Below are 23,981 nucleotides of genomic sequence, written 5' to 3'. Positions count from 1 at the left end.
ACCCACATCTGTGTTGCCCTGGGTCTTCTGAGTGTGGCGGAATCTGGCAAGTGTAGTTTTTCAATGGCGTTGAGAGCGTTTCCAGTAACTAAATATCACAGAACTCTTTTGATGGGTTGTTTCCTTGGGGTATAATTACAGTAGTTAGGCCCAGAGTTGCTGGCACGCAGGGAAACCTACACGTCCCAGACATTTCTTAAAACTAGAAACTCAGGAAATTCAGGGTGATGTGGCTTGTGTGAATCTCATCACCTTTTATACCCAGAATAACCTGCAAATATCAAAGTATTAGTTAAAAATCACATTTTCTTTGCTATTCTGTGAAAGAACTTCAGAAAACAGTAAATGTCATACCACCCAACACTCCTATACTTCAGATAAAAAACAGTAGCCCGCATGTGTGGGTAGGCCTATTATGTGGTACAGGAACAGGCAAAAACTTTGACCATGTGAAGACCACATTGACACTAACTACACTGACTTCACAGGGTCCCAGTATGGGATTTTTTTTCGTTGACACACCCACACATGTGAGTTACTGTTTTTATCTATAGGAGTGTGGGAACGTTGTGCGGTGGGACTTTTTCTGTTCCACATACATTTTTTAACTTTTTGTCATAGAAATGTAAAGAAATTCTCTTTTGGAACCAGGTTTAATGTTTACATGATATTCTGGGTAAATGAAAATGACAGCATCCCTCAGCATTAATGTTGGAAAGGCAGACATGCAAAGACTGTCGGAAACCGACATCTTATACCCAATGGAGGAGCCGCGGCTGGCTCCACCGCCATTCAAGGGTTTACAGTTCCGCTCCTCTTCATCCGTCGGAAGAGAAGCAAAATCCCCCCACAGGTTTCCCTCCGACTGCCATCAACATAATACGGCAGTCAGAGGGAAACCCTGGATGTCGAGCAGAAAGCCTCCGACAGACTGTCGGATGGCTTTCCGCATGACATCCAAATCGGGCCCTAAGTGTTGAGTTTTCAGTAGTGTCTGGGGTTGGGTGGATTCCCTAACTGTCAGTTGTCCCTGGGCCCAAACACCGCAGTGCACCCATATCGTAATAATTGACTTAATTCCAAAGTTCTTTCTTCTGCTTTTCATACCTGTGTTCTCGGGCATTTCCTATCCCATAGTGATAGGCCTACCCACACTTGTAAGGTACACTTTTATTTGGGAGAAGTGGGGAAACACATTATGGTAGGACATTTGCTTTCATCTATTACATTTATTATACAGGTTGCTTGCAAGTTGTTGTTTATATATATTTTTTTAAACATATTTTATTAATTGCATAATAACAAAGTACATGGAGCAGTGCAAGACATTGATATAATACTTCGAGTCAATAACTGGAACTTAACACTACCACACTTGCAATGTGCTCAACAGCAGCATCAGATCCCCAAACAATGGCAGCCCTGTAAACTCCCCATGATCTCCATCCCCTCCTAAATGTGTAAACAATCAACTACCAAAATTACTCCTGCCTCCTCTGGATCCCTCCCTCCTCCCCTGCCACTGGAGTGTATTACATAAAGTGTCAAAAGAAATCACGTCTTTAGGGCCAGCCACAACACGATCACACCTGTAATTGCAATGTGCAGAGCCCACTTGGCAACTACGCTCCTCATTCATTCACCCTCTGGTTGTCGATCTTTCAACGGTTGCACTAGTGTCTCCCAGGCCGCCGCCGTTTCCAGCGCCTTTTCATTGTTCAAGCACCGTGCCTGTTGGAATCTAATGGCACTCTCACTACTGTCCCATTTACCAAACTCTGCCCTCCATCTTCTACTGTTGGGGCCTTCCTTCGACTTCCAGTGCATCGTTATCTCCCTTTTCGCTAATCTCAATCCCATGTCCACGAATTAACTGGTCACCTTTGTCTTGGACGTGTGCGGAAACCAATGCAGTAAGCACGTAGCTATATTGAAATCTAGTTGCCTGTCGGTAATTGCATTTAACAGGTTTCCTACTTCGTCCCAATATCCTCCTAATTTTGGGCATTCCCATAGCATGGGCTCCAGCTCTACCCCTTCTCCTGCACATCTAGGACACACTGCATCCTCCAACTGAAAGTATTTCTTAAACTTACCCGGAGTTAAATATGCCCTGTGTAGAATGAAGAAATCCACCATTTGGAACCGTGCATTCCTAGTCCCCTTCCAGGCCCTACGAATCACCTGTCCCCACGTGGACTCTGGAATGGGCTTCCCAATGCCTGTCTCCCATTTTTGTCGCAGCGTGTCCAGTGGCTTTAGCCCCTCATTTAATATTCTGGAGTAAAGGCAAGTGACGGCCTTGAAGGTCCCCGCTGCCATCACCACATACTGACATGCCTTCGTTGTTTTGGGCTCTGCTGATCCCGCCTTCCAGTGTGTCTTAATTGCAGCCACTATAGCAGCATGTAGTAGGAACCCTCCTCTCGGAAGATCATATCTCTCACCTAACATCTGATAAGGCAATAATTTCCCCCTCTTCATACAAGTCGCTTAGCACCTGTATTCCTGCCTGCTCCCACTCCATCAAGGGCGTTCAGTCTCCGCCATGGGGTAACGCTGTGATAATTTCTAACGGGATTTCTGGGGCATATGGGTGCAACACCTCAGCCTTACGCTGACTACGATTCCAACACAGTCTTAGCGTTTTCTCCTCCTGTGTAAGATCTCTCAGGTCAAGCTTTTGCTGCAGGACCACAAAGGACAATACATGTCTCTGGATTCGCCTCCCTCTCAAGTGCTCCGGCCCCCTAAATTCCACCGCAACTGCTTGCGTCAAAACCTGAAGTTGGACGGCTAAGTAATAGAGCTCGAAGTCCGGAACCGCTAGTCCACCCTCAGCCCTTGGTCTCATTAATGTCGCTTGTGCTACCTCCTTCTTCCAGTTCTCCACAGGAACCTGGCAGCCATAGTTTCAATGACTTAAAGACCGAGACCGGGACCCATACTGGTAGAGTTCTAAAGAAATACAACACTCTAGATAAGGCCACCATTTTCAGTAGTGCTATCCGTCCCATCACCGACAATGGAAGTGTCGACCAAAATGTCATACTACCCTTCAGAGCTCTTATACATCTCCCTATATTCCCTTCCAGCATGTCTACAGTGTCATGGTAAATGCCCACACCCAAACATGTCAAGCATGTCGGCTCCCAACGCACCTCCCAAGAGAGCACCGGTATCACCGCGCTAGATCTCGCCGGGAACAAACTCGTCTTTTTCCAATTCACTCTCAGCCCCGAGATGTTTCCAAATTGCAACAGTAAATCTACCGCTCCCTTCGGCCCCCTCCCGGTGTCCGCCAAAAATAGCAATAGGTCATCCGCATAGAGCGATATGTACTGTGGTTCTCTTCTAAATCTTAGGCCTTCAAAACATTCTCCCAGTCGAGCTGTTGCTGCTAAGGGTTCTATTGCTAGTGCAAATAAGAGCGGAGAAAGCAAGCATCCCTGTCTCGTGCCTCGTGCTACTTGACATTGGGACGATATTAGCGCCCCCACTGGCACCCTTGCTACTGCCGAAGCATACAGCACCCTAGTCCACCCTACGAACTCATCCCCCAGCCCAAACTGCCCCAATGCTATGTATAGGTATGGCCATTCCAGACTATCAAACGCTTTTTCTATGTCTACTGACAATATCGTAGGTGTACCTGAGCCCCCTTGGTCCTCCCCCATAATCCTCAGCAATCGACGTATATTTGTAGCTGTGTTCCCGGTTGGGATGAACCCAGCTTGGTCCTCATGTATCAAGGTTGTCATGTGCTGTATAAGACGAGTCGCCAATATCCGACTCGAAATTTTATAGTCCATGGTCAGCATCGACAATGGCCTGTAAGTTGTCACATCTGTACCCTCTCTTCCTTGTTTTTATAATGGGATAATAAGCGCCTCTCTCATGGACATGGGAAGACCACCTAGGTCTCGCGCTTCCTTATAAACCTCCAACAAACGCGGGGCCAGCGTATCCACATATCACAAATAGAATTCTATGGGCAATTCATCCACCCCCGGAGTCTTGTTCCGAGCCATTTGTTTAATCGCGCCCCTGATCTCGTCAAGCGTAATGCCTCGGCCTGGTGAAACCGCTTGTTCCTCTTCCAGCCGCGGGAGTGGGGCACTCTCCAAGTAGGCTTCGAGATCTATGTCCCCCACCTCCAGAGCACTTTTATACAGCGTCTCATAATAATCCATAAATCGTGCTAGAATCTCGCGCTGGGTATATATGGTTCAGAAAAGGGGGTGGTGATGAACAGAGTGTCTGAATTAAGCAGACCACTCTTACCCAGTCCAAAGATCAGGGCTTGATCCATCACCGTTATTTAGCTCACTGCCCCATCCCAGCTCAGAACCTGGCTATATGCAAATTAGTCTGTCCCTGGCCCAGTGCATCATGGGAACAGGGCAGACCAAACTACCAAGCCAATTCTTCACCAGAAAGGAGACAAGCTTCCGGGGACCGGTTTCTGGCATTTCAGCCGTCGTCGGCCCGGCTTGCTTGAATCCTGATGGAGCAGTGAGCAAGGGACTCATGTCTGAGTATACCCTGCCACACCTATAGTGGCCAAAAACGATTCAGAAAAGGGGGTGGTGATGAACAGAGTGTCTGAATTAAGCAGACCACTCTTACCCAGTCCAAAGATCAGGGCTTGATCCATCACAGTTATTTAGCTCACTGCCCCATCCCAGCTCAGAACCTGGCTGTATGCAAATTAGTCTGTCCTTTGCCCAGTGCATCATGGGAACAGGGCAGACCAAACTACCAAGCCAATTCTTCACCAGAAAGGAGACAAGCTTCCGGGGACCGGTTTCTGGCATTTCAGCCGTCGTCGGCCCGGCTTGCTTGAATCCTGATGGAGCAGTGAGCAAGGGACTCATGTCTGAGTATACCCTGCCACACCTATAGTGGCCAAAAACGATTCAGAAAAGGGGGTGGTGATGAACAGAGTGTCTGAATTAAGCAGATGCACTGGGCCAGGGACAGACTAATTTGCATATAGCCAGGTTCTGAACTGGGATGGTGCAGTGAGCTAAAAAACGGTGATGGATCAAGCCCTGATCTGTTGACTGGGTAGGAGTGTTCTGATTAACTCAGATACTCTGTCCATCACCACCCCCTTTTTGAAATATTTTGGCCACCACAAGTGTGGAAGGGTATGCTCAGATGTGAGTCCCTTGCTCACTGCACCATCAGGATTCAAGCAAGCCGGGCCGAAGACGGCTGTAATGCCAGAAACCGGTCCCCGGAAGCTTGTTTCCTTTCCAGTGAAGAATTGGCTTGGTAGTTTGGTCTGCCCTGTTCCCATGATGCACTGGGCCAGGGACAGACTAATTTGCATATAGCCAGGTTCTGAACTGGGATGGTGCAGTGGTCAGGCCTCCACAGTTCTGCTGGGTGCCTTTTCTCCAGGTTCACACCCTCTTCAGCTGGCCTCCTAGTTTTGTGGCTACGCTCTCTCACTCCACCAAGTGCCGACCCGAGTGCCCCCAAGCCGATCGCACCTTGTCTCGGCTTTCACGCACTGCTCTGCCCCCAAAGGCTGTCCCGGTAGCGGGCTCCTGTGTCCGCCGTTGGCCGCTCAATTCCATGCCCCAGCCCCTGAATCTGTCCCGGTCTGCCTTCGCTTCTCCTCCTGGGCTCAATCCAGTATCAGGGGCACTGCTCGCCACCAAGACATCTGGGGCAGAACCACCGCTTGTCGTCTCGCCATTGCAGTCCGTTCAGCACCTGAGATCCCACGGCCCTATCAGGCCTCCGTCCTCCAGAGCTGCTCCTTCTGCCATTATGTCTCGGCCGTTCGCCTTCACCCCGCCGAGCGCCGACCAGCCCGCCCCCAGGCTGGCCACACCACGTCCCGCTTGTCCAATTCACAGGGCCTTGGTGTCGTCACGCAGGGTGTGAATCTTTCCTTGCATATGCGTTCCTCTGCTTCCGCTTATCGCTGCCACATAGGGTGCGCCGCCGCCTTCCCTTTACCTCCAATCAAAGTGATTTCCTCTCAGTGCTCACCCTGTGCTGGCCGGGATCTGCCGCTCCGTCTCTCTGCCCCTGGGCCGTACCTCGCAGCCCCGCGGTGTTCATATGCCCTCCGCGACGCCTCCGCGTCGGGTCCTTCTTTCCCGGATCTCCGGTTTCTCTGCCGCTTTCACTGCTGGTGCTCCGCAGTTCTGGTCGCCCCCCAGCCGGGCGGCACCAGATTTATTCTCCGCACTTGCCGCCTCAGAACCAGCTACCGTCAGGATTCCTGCGCTGCGATCACGAGCGCCCGCCTGCAGCCACACTCCCACTCCAATCGCTGCCGATCTCAGTGCTCCGACTTAGACTGTCGGACACGGCGCCATTTTGTTTCGTTCTTCGGCGGATCACCCCTCTTCCTCAAGCGACCGAAACTCCAGTCCAGGGCTCGCTCAAACTTCGCCTCTGCTCCAGCGCGGTCCCAGCCCGCCTGCGGTCGCCAATGTGGTCGGGGAAGTGCGATATACAGGATAAAAATGGGGATCGGGCGTGGAGCTCAGTGCTCACGCAGCCTGTCCCATCGGCTCCCAAGCCACGCCCCTGCAAGTTGTTGTCTATAAACAGCACTTTATCAAAAAAGCTTCTCAAAGTCAACAGGCAATATGGGTAAACAAGAATTTGGAGTGGTATAAATGACTCCTATCCCTAAACTTACAATTATGGCTACATTTAAAAAATGCATAGCTTTCATTCACGTCCAGTTTCTAATAATTCAATTTTTTATTATCAAGTCATGCATGGTCAGTAAACAGTGAAAGAAATTGTAAACCAGGGCTCGATTGTTGGCTCTGGTGTTGGTGGGCTTTTGAAGAAACTCCACACATCTCTGAGACAGGAAGAGTCTGACGGACGTAATTGTATATCATTTTTGTTGATCTGTCTTCTGTGCAAAACGTTTTAGGTGATAATATAACATAATTGATAACATTGTTGCAACATTTTAAATGACTTAATTGAAGACAAGAGTATGCATGGTAAGGGGCGTGAGTTAGTGAGTTATAGATATTAACCATAACAACATATTAACCTTTTTTCAGAGACTATATATATATATATATATATATATATATATATATATATATATATATATATATATATATATATATATATATATATATATATATTTAAATATATATATATATATGGTAATCAACAAAACGCCCGTAAGCTTAGGAGCGCACACAACAAAAACTAACCATCCGGCTTTCATTTGAAAGGCACCTTGCTTTATTTTTCCCGGGTGAGCAATATCCAGACCTGACGCGTTTCGAGATCGCCTCTCTTTATCAAAGGTCACTGCCAGGATTGACCCACAGGAAGTTCTTGACGCATTTAATTAATCTCCGCTGAGTGCGATGTCAGTTCAATCCAATGCATGCTGGGCATTGTAGTCACGTTAAGAACACCATATTTTCCTATTAATAGGTCCTGAAGGCCTTTTCCTATATTGCAGTTTAAAATGCCCTCGTGGACACCAGTAGTGTAAAGCAAGTAAGTTACCTCGTGTTTGAGCTGCTAACGAGTATGTACACAGTTCCAGCCCAGAAAAAAATAATAATAAATAAATAAATAAAATATATATATATATATATATATATATATATATATATACACAACGCTCAGCTTTAGAACTTGTTTTCCAAAGAACCGCACTCGTGGAACCAAAGTTATCAGTGCTCACACCATAAGGTATTTAATCACAAAGTTTAACAGACGCGTTTCAGCCTCAAGCCTTCATCAGTGTCAGTTACATTGTGCGAGTTCGCTTGGGTATTAATGCAGACATTCATAAACATGGTTGACGGACTCAGTTGTTGTTTCAGGTCGCGCCATCTTAGAACATGTTAATACATTTTATCTACTTGCGCGCTCTATTAGACTCAAAGTGTTACCTTGATTTATAGTATATCGCCGTGTATCGGCATGGCTCCCCGCATTACCACATTGCGGAGAGATACAGAGGGGGCGTAAAGCCTTACAGCCCCGCTATCAAGATTTCCACTTGTCCATCAAGCCATGTATTGGCAAGTCTACGCTTTCATATACCAGATTATTTACACCACGTGCATTGCCATTCACATTATAAGTTGTTTTAAATTTTAAATTTTAAATTCCAAAATTTTGCCAAATTAAATCAAAACATTCAGTCTGTTGCATCATATCCTTACAAGTGTTCAATACTATTCCTAACATTCTCGTCCGCCTCTTCAACATGCTTTTTGTTATTATATCAACTAACTTACATTCTATACAAATTGGGATGGGCGGGATATTATAAAAAATTAGGGATTACTAAAGGGTGATACCAACTTAAATGTTTTCCTTATCACTCAGATTAGCTTATCACATCAGTTCATGATTGTTCATTGTCAGATTTAGAGAGTTCTCTTATTATTTCAGAAACTTGAAACAGGGGAAAGGAAACCGTCCTTCTGGGGACAATTGTTTGCTCAGCTTATATATTGAATTATTTTCCCAAGTGAACAGCCAGTTCTTCTCCGCTGTTCAATCCCAGTGGTGCCTTGGTCATGAGGTCAATGATATACCTGGATTCCAGGCGTCTCAATTTCTTCAATCTGTCCCCTCCTCTTACGCATTCAGGCACAAAGTCAAGGCCAAAATACTGCAATTTACTCCTATCTCTCTGGTGCATTTGATCAAAGTGTCTTGCGACGGGATATGCCGGGTCTGCTTTATCGATCGCCCTTAGATGTTCAAGTACCCTGATCTTGAGTTGATGGATCGTGCTCCCAATGTACTTTAGGCCGCACGGGCAGACCAGACAATAGACCGCATAACTAGTACTGCATGTCATGAACTTATTGATGGTTTTGGACATGTTTACACCCGGAATTTCATACTTCCGCACCCTTCTGCTTCCTATGCAGGCTTTACATTTCCCGATATGGTATGGGATTCATCGTATCTCTTACTGGTATTAGATATAACAAGTCTCTATACCAACATCAAGCATGAACAGGGTCTAGTTGCAGTGGAACATTTCCTAAACAAAAGACCTGCAAGGTTTGCACTACATAACCAAATGTTGCTGGAATTTATAGAATTCTGTTTAACGAGCAACATTTTCCTGTTCGATGAGCAATTATATACACAGGTATCTGGGACTGCGATGGGCACCTGCTTTGCCCCCAGCTATGCGAACTTTTTCGTTGGCTGGTGGGAGGAGCGGGTGCCCATGGCACTTCAGATCGAGGGACAGGAAACGGGGAAAGTGGTGAGGTGGTTCAGATATATTGATGACCTCTTCATCGTGTGGCAAGGGACGATGGAGGGGGCATATCAATATATAGAAATCCTAAACGACAACAACTGCAACCTACACTTTTCGGGAACGGTCAGTTCAACCACAGCTGACTACTTGGACCTGAGGGTGAATGTGGACAAAGACGGTTTGCACACCTCATTATACCGCAAGCCCACGGCAGGCAACTCCATCCTAAGAGCAGATAGCAATCATCCTACGAGATTGATACAAAGTATCCCGTATGGTGAACTGCTCAGGATGAAAAGGAACAGTAGCAGGGAACAAGACTTTGAGTTGGCAGCAAAGAGTTGCATAGAGAGATTTGGTAGAAGAGGATATGACCCTGTCTCTCTAGCTAAAACACAAAAAAAAGTCAGAAAAATCAAAAGAGAGGATCTCTTTAAACTAAAACCGAAAAACGAACAATCTAGCAACGAAGGGAAATTTCGTTTGATTACACCATATACCAGCGAATCTACGAATCTAAGAAGAATATTGCAAAAAAATTGGCATATTCTGAGAACTGATCCCATCCTTAAGGACGAAATCCCAGCAAAACCTTTGATCACTTACCGCAAGGCAAGGTCCTTGAAAGACTCACTGGTGAAAAGCCATTTTGAACAAGTCACCATCAAGACAGGCAAAATTGCAGAGATGGGGTTTTTTTACCCCTGCGGGAAATGTAAAGCCTGCATAGGAAGCAGAAGGGTGCGGAAATATGAAATTCCGGGTGTAAACATGTCCAAAACCATCAATAAGTTCATGACATGCAGTACTAGTTATGCGGTCTATTGTCTGGTCTGCCCGTGCGGCCTAAAGTACATTGGGAGCACGATCCATCAACTCAAGATCAGGGTACTTGAACATCTAAGGGCGATCGATAAAGCAGACCCGGCATATCCCGTCGCAAGACACTTTGATCAAATGCACCAGAGAGATAGGAGTAAATTGCAGTATTTTGGCCTTGACTTTGTGCCTGAATGCGTAAGAGGAGGAGACAGATTGAAGAAATTGAGACGCCTGGAATCCAGGTATATCATTGACCTCATGACCAAGGCACCACTGGGATTGAACAGCGGAGAAGAACTGGCTGTTCACTTGGGAAAATAATTCAATATATAAGCTGAGCAAACAATTGTCCCCAGAAGGACGGTTTCCTTTCCCCTGTTTCAAGTTTCTGAAATAATAAGAGAACTCTCTAAATCTGACAATGAACAATCATGAACTGATGTGATAAGCTAATCTGAGTGATAAGGAAAACATTTAAGTTGGTATCACCCTTTAGTAATCCCTAATTTTTTATAATATCCCGCCCATCCCAATTTGTATAGAATGTAAGTTAGTTGATATAATAACAAAAAGCATGTTGAAGAGGCGGACGAGAATGTTAGGAATAGTAATGAACACTTGTAAGGATATGATGCAACAGACTGAATGTTTTGATTTAATTTGGCAACATTTTGGAATGTAAAATTTAAAATTTAAAACAACTTATAATGTGAATGGCAATGCACGTGGTGTAAATAAGCTGGTATATGAAAGCGTAGACTTGCCAATACATGGCTTGATGGACAAGTGGAAATCTTAATAGCGGGGCTGTAAGGCTTTACGCCCCCTCTGTATCTCTCCGCAATGTGGTAATGCGGGGAGCCATGCCGATACACGGCGATATACTATAAATCAAGGTAACACTTTGAGTCTAATAGAGCGCGTAAGTAGATAAAATGTATTAACATGTTCTAAGATGGCGCGACCTGAAACAACAACTGAGTCCGTCAACCATGTTTATGAATGTCTGCATTAATACCCAAGCGAACTCGCATAATGTAACTGACACTGATGAAGGCTTGAGGCTGAAACGCGTCTGTTAAACTTTGTGATTAAATACCTTATGGTGTGAGCACTGATAACTTTGGTTCCACGAGTGCGGTTCTTTGGAAAACAAGTTCTAAAGCTGAGCGTTGTGTTATTGCGGTCGCCCATTACCGCATACCGCACCCACCCGCGAGTGCCTTGATTCCTAGTGGGACAGGGAGCGTCTATATATATATATATATATATATATATATATATATATATATATATATATAATCATCCGGCACTCCAGGTAAAGTTTACAGACACTTTTGTGCTTTTATTTCAGCGAGGATAACATCTACGCGTTTCAGCAGCCTCTGCTGCCTTGTTCACGATATATATATCTTACGCCGTTCTTCATTGCTTCCCTTCGCTCGGGAAAGGACGGACACAAACCCAATTCTTGTGCTTGCAAATATTTTATTGCTCAACTACCATAATCGCCCTGAGGCGTTTCGGCCAAACACGGCCTTGACCACATGAAGCGCTTTTGGAGCCCAGGTACTTTATTTAAAGTGCAATGTGCCATACACGTGATAAACAATGTGTAAACATAGAAGAAATGCATATGTTTTTATTTTTTTCGTGATACAATCAAAATTTTCCATTTGATCTGTGCAAAACCAGCTTAAATATATATTATTAGGTTAAATCCATTTAAAATGTATTTTAAATACATAAAAAACATTTCCATGTAAAATACATAAAAATATCATATGGAGGTATTTAAATTACTTCATTTAAAACACTACATTTAAAACATATTGTTATAAAATCATATGTTTCAAAAGGGGAAAAAGCATGTTCAATAATGTCTGTATAATACATTATTAGCTACAATGCTTTGACCTAACCCAATATGGCCGGCACAATCGTTTTGATCCAAAGGGTGTTTTCACAATATGGGTTTTTCTAAATGCTTTTGTCTTCTATGTTGATCTAAAGTGCTCAATAAGTGTAAAAAAGACGTGTTACTTAGGAACAAAAACTTGTTCCTGAAATTAAATAAAACAAATTAAGTTAAAAACTTTATTCCAGAGTTAAAAATCTACCAGACCTCTGTATTTAAAGCTTAAATGGTTATAGCAGCATGCAAACAAAATATGTATCAATCATTCATGATATTTTATGGAAAAGTTAGCCAACTTTACCAAACTCAAATGTAGGCATTACAGGTATCATTATTCTTTTCTTTTCTTATAACCATGTGTAAAAATCCTCACTCGAATTGTGTCCTTATTACCTAATTCTATGATATACTGTCTTTCTAGACGTCTCAGTTTCGCCTCTCTATTCCCTCCTCATCTAGATACTGGGATGGAGTCAACCAAAAAGTATGAAAGGTGGTTCAGGTCACTGCCATGCACATCTTTAAAATTACGGGCTATTGGATATGTTGGATCATTGTTGGCGATTGCTCTCATATGTTGCAGTATATGTTTGTGTGCCTGTAACTTGATACTGCCCACACACTGCAACCCACAAGAGCAAACTAACACAAACAACAAATTTGGTGCGGCCTGTGAGGAATTTGGTGATTTTCACAGTTTCCTCTGAAAAAGGTGTTTTGTATACAGTTTTATTTACTCCATACCTGCACGCCCGACTGTTGTGACATTTAACAAATCCTTTGCGGGCAGTGAGCCAATTGGTTGTTTTCAAAACCTCTGGACTACTACTGACCAGGGAATCCGCATTGGATTTAGATTTTCTAAATGTGATCCTGGGGTGTTTAGACAGCCGTCTACCAAGTACCGGATCACTTTTGACCACTGGCCAGTTCTTGTTGACAATCTTGCGTAAAGAGTTTTGCTGACGGCTATATGTTAAAATAAGTTTGATTTCAGGATCTATTGTATTAGCTGTGCTAGGTTCTTTCGAGTTGTTATCAAGCAATTTATTCCGGTCTAAATCATTGGCTTTCTTGATGGCTATATTTACAGTTTTTTCATCATAGCCTGGTTCCTGAAATCTTATTTTGCTTGAACTTTGTGCCTCTGCAAGATCAAAAACTTTGCTACGTGAGCGACGTATCCTAAGCATCTCTCCATATGGTATACTTTGGATGAGATGCCGTGGATGATGGCTTGTCACATGTAATAAACTGTTACCAGCAGTTGGTTTGCGGTACAGTTTAGTCTCAATTTTTGGATTTTTGATGTAAACCGCCACATCCAGTAAAGGGAAGGTTAACATTATTGTGATTGATCTTGCTGACAAATTCATAGGCTGACTGCTCTGTGCCTTGCCAGACTACAAATAAGTAGTCAATGTAACTTAACCACCTTTTTACATGCCCATCTACAGTTGCTTTATGTTCTCTGTTCAAAATCATCTCCTCCCACCAACCCATGTGGAGGTAGGAGTAGCTAGGGGAAAAATAAGCCCACATAGCTGCTCCTCTTATTTGTTGAAAAACCTGATTTGAAAACAGAAAAAAGTTGTTATTGAGGCAATATGTTATCATTGTAATCAACATTCTGTTGTGATGACATAAATGTAGTAGTCTTGAACTCAGGTAGTGTTCTATCGCTCTGATTCCATCTTTAAAGTGGATGCTTGTGTACAGGGACCTTACACCAAGAAACATTAATAAAGTAACTGGAGTCCCAATTAAAGGCATTCAAAATTCTCAAGAAATCACTTGAGTCCTGTACAAAGGAAGGCAGATTTTTAACATACTCTTGCAAGAAGAAGTCTATATATTTGAAGGTGTTCTCTAACAGACCTCTTCTTGCAGAGATTATTGGTCTGCCAGGTGGTATTGACAAATGTGTATGAAGTTTGGGTATCAGATGGGGGGGCGCTAGAGGGCGCACGAGCTAATGGCCGCACTTTAGTGAGGCTCTGGCTGCCTGGTCAGCACTATCCTGCATATATCCTACTGTCCTGCAGATACTCGCCTGAAAATCGCAGCGAGTGTGAGTTTATGTGCCCTGCAGATCCTGTCAGAGTTTGGCGGTGATCCGACATCGGACACCGGACTTCGTCGCGTGGGAAGGCTGGCCGAGGTGCGCTGCTGCGGAAGGGCGGCGCAACAGCTTGGAGGCGAGACCACGAGAGGCCGGGGCTCGCCACGAGGTAGACAGGCCTTGGACGCGGGGCGGCCCGCCCGGAGGGTGCGGAACCTGCTGCTGCTCGGCGGACCCGTTGTGGCGGTGAGTCTTCCCCCTTCCACTGGCAGCTGTCAAAGGCAGAGACACTGAGCGGAGACGCGAGAACTCGCTGGCACTACGCGAGAGGCGGATGCCTGCCGCCTGCACCGGGAGGTAATTGAGCGGGGCCCCGGACTTTATGTACAGCTGCCCGGTAGCGTCAACCCTTCATCCGAGGGCTCGCCGCTGCTGCTAGCGGCGGATTGAGGTGCGTCAGGAGCCTACTGGGGGACACTGTCTTGGGCCGTTCCCTTCACTGGATGTCGCCCGCCGCCGGCACGGGTAAACTTCCCCCCTGAGACTCTCCAGCACGATCCTGAGCGCATCCCTGCGAGGCAGGGGTACTGCTCAAGCGCACTCGGCACCTACTACGGTCCACATCACCTGCAGACGCCATAAGGCACCCACGGGCGCGTGATTACTGCGGTGCTGTGGAGGTGCCGCGTGTCTGGGGCCCACAGGAGTGCGTACCTCTCCTCCATACTGCGGTGAGGACAAGGGCTGATTGGAACCCCTGACCCCCCTCGTGAGTGCACGCGGGTGACCTCGATTGCTGGAGCGGAAGTCACCTTATCTGGTGGTGCATTCTTGCGGATTGCTGGACGGCTCCTTGCGCAGAGGGGGCCACCATCTGCGTGACCACTGGTCTGATAATACGGATGCAAAACAGATCGTTGGCGGGCGGTGAGGACCGCGCTAATCGTACATCTCCGAGCGCCTCTAGCCCCTACAAGAGACGTACAATGGGGAAGAACGACAATAAACAGCCTAAACTCTCCTTCGAGCCCGCGGCCGCTAGAAAACAGCTGCGAGACACGGCGGACTCTGGCGGTGCCCGTGGACCGGCGGGCGCTGAACCCCCCTCCACGTCCATGACCCCTGAGATGCGCATGATGATGGAGGAGATGAGACAGGGCTTCGCCACAATAGTGGACAAAGTGGATCGGCTGTCCTCGAGGATGGACGGGGTTGCACAGAAACTAGAGGTCCATGAGGAACGTCTGACAGAGGCGGAGCGACGCATATCGGCCGCGGAGGACACGTCGACGTCCCACGATACCCGCCTATCCAGAGTGGACAACATATTGCGCGTGATAGCGGCAAAGAATGAGGAGTTGGAGGCGAGGAGTAGACGCAACAACATACGCGTCGTAGGAGTTCCGGAGTCCACCAACACAGGACGTATGGAAGAATATGTCGAACGAATCCTCACGACTGCAGTGGGCAGGGAAGCCTTCTCCAGTCAATTTATCGTCGAAAGAGCACACCGCTCTCTTGGTCCACGGCCCGAACCAGGGAGACCGCCGCGGCCTATCATCGCCCGGTTGCTCAACTATCGCGACCGCGACGCGGCACTACGGGCGGCGCGGACAAACCAAAACCTGTCGTGTGATGGTGTGAACTTCTCAGTCTACCCGGACTTCACCCCTATGGTACAGGAACAGCGGAAGAAGTTCTTAGATGTGAAGAAAAAGCTTAGAGAAATGCAAGTGGACTATGCACTCCTATACCCTGCGCGTCTCAGAGTGACTCATCAGGCCAAACAATATTTTTTCACTAATCCGCAGCAGGTGGAGGACTATATTAAAAAAATCCGCGCTGCTAGAGGAGGCAGGCGAAACGCAGAGGATGATGGTGTAGACGGAGAACCTTTGGAGAATGCTGGCGACTGACGGTGCCTCTCTGCTATACACTGATGGACCTCGCACCATCGATCTGAACTTTGATTTGTCCCCCTGAACTTGACCGAGTCCCTGTTGGGCTACCTTTGTTATGGGATTGAGGCGTTGATCCAGAGCCACGTAACCGTGCTGTGACTGAGTTGGTGCATGTCGTACTGTGGTCCGATGGTTGGGACTTTGTTGGAGCGCACAGACTGACGGCACAACTGGTGGAGATATGAGTTGCAGCTGACAAGGGGACACTCTCACTCGAATGCCCTGGAGTCTTCTCCACCTGGGGCGGACGCCATGAGAGATGCTGGCATGTTGGGCAGGTTCTAATCTGCAGGGGTAATGTATACCAGGCACCACCCCCCCTATCTCTGACTGTTCTCGCATGGAACGAGCGGGGCGGGAGGAGATTATCGGGGTGGATTGGTGCGTTCCTCTAATGCCCCCGGAAGGGGATTCCCCATACAGTTGTTTGATGGTTGTTGAGCGTGGGTTTCGGGGAGGGGGTGGGGATGGGGTACTGGCAAGATTGGGTTGCTTCAGTGGGAGGGGGGGATTGGGAGCGTGTGCGTTGGCTTGCTGCATACGGGGGGAGGGGGGGTATGTGTTTGTTGGGGATTGGGATGTTGTGACTATAGACACTGGTTTGGGAGCTATCAATGACAAGCATACAGACGTTGAGGCTAGTGTGACTGACAGCGGTACGGAATGGGAGATGCGAATGTTTCATGCGGAGAGGAGATATGCACTTGGTACAGGACGTGTGAGGGCTGCTAAATTGGACATACTTCTGTATCATGAGCACGGTGGTTGCAATGGGTGAAGATGCATTGGAAAACGTCTCAATTGTATCCTGGAATGTACGAGGCCTTAATGATCCCAGGAAATGTAGAAATGTACTTGCATACTTAGATAGACATCATGTGCAGATAGCGCTGCTTCAGGAAACGCACTTGGACCCGCGAAGAGACCCTAAATTTGCGTGTAGATGGGCGCATGTGAGAGAATTCTCTTCATATTCCACATATTCCAGAGGTACGACCATCTTGATTAACAGAGCACTGCCCTTCCAAAAATTGGGAGCGAGGGTGGATACGGAGGGGAGGTATGTGCTGTTATGGGGCAGATTGGGCACGGATGTGGTCATGATTGTGAATTGTTATGCGCCCAATGTTGACACACCTGATTTCTTCCTGTCATTGTGGGGTCATGTACTGGAGGTTGAAGCCGCGCGCGTTGTCTGGGGGGGAGACTTCAACCTGTCGCTGATGCCTGTGACGGACAGGTCGGATGGGAGTGGCCAATACAACATTAGGGCTCGAGACACACTGCAAGGTATACTGACTGAGGCACAGCTCATTGATAGCTGGAGGTTCACGCACCCAGTGGCTAGAGAGGGCACGCACTTCACGGCATACACACGTGCATGGGCGAGACTTGATTACTGCTTTATATCACGGGGTCTGGCCAATGGTGTCATTACAGTTAAACATTTGCCTCGCACCTACTCTGACCACTGTCCGGTCTTGGCTGTAATTGTGATGCCTGGACTGCGCAAATTGCGACCACCGTGGCGGCTATTCCCCTCTTCTCTACTTGACCCTGTTTTTAAACTTGAACTTGGCGAGGAGATAGAGGCTTTCTTCCCTAGAAATAAGGGGTCCGTCGAAAGTGTAGAGACGATTTGGGAAGCCTTCAAGGTGACTATCAGGGGTATCACGATTGCTAAGAGCTGCGGGATACTAAGAGACTTAGTGCGTACGCTGAATAAACTTGAATCAGAACTTAAAGCCCTTGAGGCGGAGATGGTCCACAACCCTAACCCTGAGCTAGCGCAGGAATTCAGGTCTAAGCTTTCATCCTTTGAGGAAGAGGCTGCCAGGGAGGTGATGTTTCGGGGCAAGTACTGGACGGCTAGGAGGTTCTGCGAGGGGGCCCGCCCGGGGAAGGTACTTGCTGCGCTCACGCGACACCAGCGCTATGCTACCCATATATTGGAAATCGCTGATGGCACGGGGGGGACCTATCAGGACACGAAGCGTATACAAGACACCTTCCTACAGCACTACAAACGATTGTACTCCACGCAGCAGGAAGGCGACGTGGAATTCGGAGACTTCCTTGATGACATAGCGCTGTGCTGGCTTGGCGACAGTCACAGGGCCTTTCTTGGGTCTCCTTTTGAGCTAGACGAGATTAGAGAAGCTATCATGTCCCTTAGTAACGGCAAAGCTGCAGGGCTGGACGGCCTTCCAGCTGAATTTTACAAGTGCTACATTGACATCATGGCACCGGTACTGAGGGAAGTCTTTACAGAGTCGCTTGAGGTGGGGATACTACCGGGCTCAATGAGAGAGGTGGCGATTACCTCACTCCTGAAGCCAGGGAAAAATCCGTTAGACACCGACTCTTATAGACCCCTTTCGCTTCTGAACTGTGACGCAAAAATCCTTGCCAAAGTGTTGGCGACTAGACTGTCCCTACTCATGACTACCCTGGTGCTGCCGGATCAGTCTGGCTTTGTGCCAGGACGAGCGACGTCGCATAACCTTCGCACGCTATTCTCCCTTATTCCCACCATTGCGCCTGATCTGCCTGTTGCCGCTGTGTTTCTGGACGCCACTAAGGCGTTCGATTCTGTGGAATGGGGCTACCTCATGGCTATTTTGGACAGAATGGGTTTTCCTCAGATTTTCATCTCCTGGGTGAAGCTTCTTTACACTGCCCCGGTTGCCAGGGTCGTCATTAATGGTGTGCTTTCTGCACAAATGCCGATCACAAGAGGTACCAGGCAGGGCTGTCCCCTATCGCCCCTGCTTTTTGCCTTAGCAATAGAGCCACTGGCTTGCAGGGTACGACAACTCCACAAGGCCAGTGCCTTGAACTGCCACCAACGGCAGATAGGGATTTCTTTATACGCGGACGACGTTACCTTGTACGTACGTCACCCACAGCAGAACCTTAACCCAATCCTGAGGGAATTTATTGTTTTTGGCGGCATGTCCAGAGTGCACATTAACTGGAAGAAATCTCAATTCTTCCCCCTCACGGCCTCGGTTGACCGTTTCCAATTGGACTACCCCCTGGAATGGTGTAGTTCGGAACTCAGATACCTGGGTATTGAGATATCGCTCAATAAAGAAGATACTATTCGGCTGAACTATGGCGTGGCGATCTCACAATTGTCAGACAATGTTACTCGATGGTTGGCCCTGCCGCTTTCGATGGCAGGTAGATTCTCACTGATCAAAATGGTCATCCTCCCAAGGTTCCTGTACCTTTTTCAGGATATCCCCTACTACCCGGGCCCCTATTTCTTTAAGAGGCTGCGGACTGAACTTCTTCGATTATTTTGGGGAGGTAAACAACCACGGATTAGCTGGGCGATATTGACACAACCGTCCGAAAAAGGTGGGTTTGATGTGCCGGATTTTGCTGCGTACTATCTTAGTGCTCAGGCGCAATACGCATACCACTGGGTTCATCCCGCTCCCTTTATGCCACAGACTGCGGTTGAAGACTGGATTGCGCATCCGCTTCCGCTTAACGGTATGCTGATGGGTGTGATTGGAGATATTGAGACGCCCGCCACCACAGTCACATGTACTATCGACGCCTGGAGGAGAGTGGCTACTATGCTCGATGCTCCCATGCTCTATTCACCTGCACTCCCCCTAACGTACCACCCGAGACTGTCATTGTTACTAGAAAATGGATTTCGGTCTATGTGCAAGCGCATTCACTTACATACCTGGGGGGATTTGTTCAAGGACGGGCTATTTCGTACCAAAGATCAGATATTTCAGGCGGGTCCCCCGACACCGATGGAGGTGTTTTACTATATTAGGCTTCGTCAGGGCATGCGTGACATACTCCCCAACTTTCCGGATGAACCAGGTGTGGTACTGCCATTGCACGTACTACTGGTGTCGGATGGGAGGCACATGGTTTCTAAGTTATATAATAACATCCGAGCGCAACGTCCGCCTGTAAGGTCCAAAGCGCGAGACGATTGGAACTCCGACCTGGACGCTGAAATCACTGAAGAGCAATGGCACTATTGCTGCTCGGCCACGGCGAATGTCTCGTCCAGCTGCCGTCTGAAAATCATTCATTACAAATTTCTTCAGAGGTTTTATTACACGCCAGTCAGGAAGTTGCGATTTCATCTGTCTGATGACGAGAGGTGCGCGAGATGCCGCTCGGAGGGCGCAGGCTTCCTTCATTTGGCCTGGGAGTGTGGCGTGATACAGGACTATTGGACGCAGGTACATGCGGCGCTCCAGGTCATGATTGCAGGCCCTCTTCCACTAGACCCGGTGCTGATGCTGTTGGGGTATACCAAAGATGTACCCAAAATGCACCGACGATTTGTAGATATTGCACTGCTCCTCGCTAAAAGGAGAGTAGCTTGCAAGTGGGGAAGGGGCAGGGCACCAAAATTCAAAGAATGGCTGGATGATCTTACATACTGCCAAGACCAACATGGCGTCTATGCAGACTTAATGCCTGCACGTTGCAGGCCCAAGGATATTTGGTCCCCGCTGCAGCTCCACTGGCTGTCCCAGGTGTCTCAAAACGACACCTGTGCGGATGAGGGTCAGCTGACTGTGCAATGAGCAACTTACTGTCGTGCGGCGCCCTGATACAAATACAACACCCTGGCTGGTGGGGACAACCTCTTTCTGCTAGTGGAGTGACGGGCTGCTCAGTATTGAGACGAGGTAGAAGGCTGTGGGACACCTGCGGTTTGGATACGGTTATCTGGCAGGTCAGCCCAGCACCATGTGACTCTGGGCAATAGCTCGCTTAATCTTCCCGACGGCCCCCCAGCGCCTAGAGACCCTTACGGGTGATTGTGCGCTTTACAAATGTGGACTTTATCTGCGAGGCACATGACACGGCTCCCCTGTTACACTTATGCTGTGATCAAGTTGGGACTTCCCTTGCACGCAGGGTTTAGGGACTAGGCACCTGTACAGGTACCCCCTGGGGGTTGGGAACCATGCATCACTTCACGTCAAACACCAATCAGTGCACCTACGATTGTTGCGCTCATTGGGAAGAGGGGGGGGACATCTTGGATGCTGCACGAAAGGCACACTGATACCAATACGGCCACTGACTGTCACCTGGTAGGGTTTGTATAAGCAGCACTCCCCGTGGGGTATGATACTCGTCCTCCCTAATGCAGTGATTGTACCTGGCTGGTTTATTGCTGGATTGGCTTGCAAGAGTAGTGGATCTTTCCCGATACTTGCAATTCTCACTGTGCTGTGCGTGGTGCTCTGCTAACGATGTATCCACCCTAATGACTGACGTTCATTAATGTAATGTCTAGATATGATGAGTTGATCTAGCCCAAGTGACTGTACGATGCTCTATTGATGTACCGTAAATGTAACGTGCTGTTTGATTGGAAATGATGCGAATGTCTTGTATCTCTGTCTAATGCAATAAATAAAGGTTTAATAAAAAAAAAAAAAAAAAAAAAAAAAAAGTTTGGGTATCAGATAAATAACAGGCATTATCGGATGTTCATTTTTCAAAAATTTTAGTTCATCCAGGCTTAGCAGACCCGCACTACGCGATACATTTCGTTTGGAATAATATTCCTTCCATGACATTCGGACTGTCTGCATGTTACATCTCTTATAACAATTTGTATCATCCAGTTGTAATAGTGCTTCTTTCATGTATTCTTGAAGAGACCAAATAACAATGTTTCCTCCCTTGTCGGAATTTCAAACAATAATTTGCTCATTCTTTTGCAATTTTTCCATCAATTTGTTGTACTAATTCTGATGATACCTATATTTCTTTTGGGACCTGGCAGTTTTGAATTTTAAACTTTGGATTTCAGCAGTTACTAATTCACCAAATATATCCAGAGAATCTCTTGCTGCCAACGGTTGGAAAGTTGATCTCAGTTTAAAATTAGTTTGAACCATGCCATAAATGTTACCACTTGGACTTCCCACATCATTAGTGGTGGTTGCACTTTCTTGCACTAATTGTGTAGATTTGCCAATAGATCTGCATCAGCTGCTGTCAATGTTCAAGCTGGTTCTCGATTCCTAGACTTGTGTAGGTGTGGTTTTATTATTCACATTGGTCAGATATTGTTTCTTGAGTTTCAGTTTACGAATATATATATATATATATATATATATGTATATATATATATATATATATTTATATATATTTTTTAAGTTTTGTATAGCGCGAAGATGACAAAGATTGCATACCAGCTTTGACTGTAAATTAATCCCATTTCAAATAAGGCAGGCAGTGGATATGTTAGGAATATGAGGCCTCTCTGGGACACTGCTTCTCTACAAGTGCGCCTGTTTTTTTCTACATTTATATTTTTTCAAGCAACAGCACATAAAATTCTAAGACACCCTCAAATCACTTCAATGACCCCCTCGCCCCTAACTTCTTTAAAGAAATGATAGGTACACTAGCACCCCTTTGGTCTAAAATAATCAACCTCTCACTTCTTCAAGGTGAGAACCGCTTTCTGCTTGAAGGTGGGCCTAGTGCTCCCTATCCTCAAAAAACCCTCGGCTGACCCTGCTGACTTGAACAACTACCGCCCAATCACAAACATTCCGACACTGGCAACTTCTGGAGAAATGTGTGCATGAACAACTTTGCAAACACATTGAGCAATTCCAGCTTCTCGACCTATTCCAATCGGGTTTCCGCAGTGGCCACAGCACCGAAACAGCCATCACTCACATTGTGGACGACGCTCTCACTTTACTTGACCAAAACGAAACCTGCCTTTTAATTCTGCTTGATCTCTCATCGGCATTTAACACTGTCAAACATGACAATCTACTCTACCTCTTGGAACACAGAATGGGGCTATCAGGTACGGTCCTTAAATGGTTTGCCTCTTTCCTCAACAACAGAACACAAAGAATCAAATCCAACCAGTCTCTCTCCAACCCGAGGACCTGCAAACTTGGTGTCCCCCAAGGATCCTCACTCTCCACCACTCTCTTCAACCTTTTGCTTGAACCACTGACTGTAATTCTTAAAGCCTCCAACATCCAATATCACATGTATGCGTACGACACCCAACTCTACATGAAAATCTCCTCCCCCGAGGACATCAAATCTCTCAACAGAACCCTTCTCAAAACACTGTACTGGCTAACCACCAACCATCTCAAATTAAACGGGCCTCAAGACGGAATTTCTCCTCATTGCACCCGCTAGGCAAACCCCCACTGTGTTGCAATTTCTTTGTAACCTTACCGCCCTCAACTGCACACCTCATATTGTTGACTTCACTAAATCACTGGGAGTTGTGCTAGACAAAAACCTAAACATGCAAGATCACATCAGATCATCGACCAAAGGAGCAAATTTTCAACTCTGCATCCTAAGAAAACTCAAACCATACCTTACCCAAGATGACTTTAAATCGGCGGTGCAGGCACTTGTCATTTCCAGACTTGAATATGGCAGTGCGACTCTTTGTGGTCTGCCGAAACTCATTTTAGCACCTATCAGAGCATCTCCAAATGCTGCCACTACACTCATCACGGGTTCTAAGAAGTCCAATCAACTTTCATTGGACTTTAAATTACTCAATTGGCTTCCATTTGAAGCTAGGATACAACTAAAGATCGCATGTATGAGCCATAGGGCACTTCACTTCAACACCCCACTCTACCTGACAAACAAGCTGGAACTTTCGGGTGGCTCCAGGTCCACAAGGAGCAACGGCACACTGCTGCTCAAGCCCAAGAAATGTAATAAGCTTAAAACCTACAATCGTTCATTCTCTGCCATCGCCCCGAGAATCTGGAACTCCCTTCCAGTGGAAACAAGACTGATTCCCTCTACTCTTGCCTTCAAAAGGGAAGTCAAAACTCTACTTCTGAACAAACTCTACTAATGAGCTCTGCGTTGAACCTGTTGCTTTCTCCTATTGACTCTAGGTGACCGTTTTTATCTGATATGCTGTTGATCTATATTGCCCTACTTGTTGCTTTCACC

General features: G+C 46.8%; 1 protein-coding gene across 1 annotated transcript in view; it reads left to right on the top strand.

Annotated features, from left to right (window-relative positions):
• Nucleotides 1-23,981, top strand: part of LOC144825233 (arf-GAP with dual PH domain-containing protein 1-like) — an 81,038-nt gene that overhangs the window by 4,909 nt on the left and 52,148 nt on the right. The window lies entirely within an intron of this gene.

This window comes from Lissotriton helveticus, chromosome 1_1 (genome assembly GCF_964261635.1).
Source record: "Lissotriton helveticus chromosome 1_1, aLisHel1.1, whole genome shotgun sequence".
NCBI lineage: Eukaryota > Metazoa > Chordata > Amphibia > Caudata > Salamandridae > Lissotriton > Lissotriton helveticus.
The sequence above is the reverse complement of the archived record's forward strand: the minus strand, read 5'-3'. Positions and strand labels throughout refer to the sequence as shown.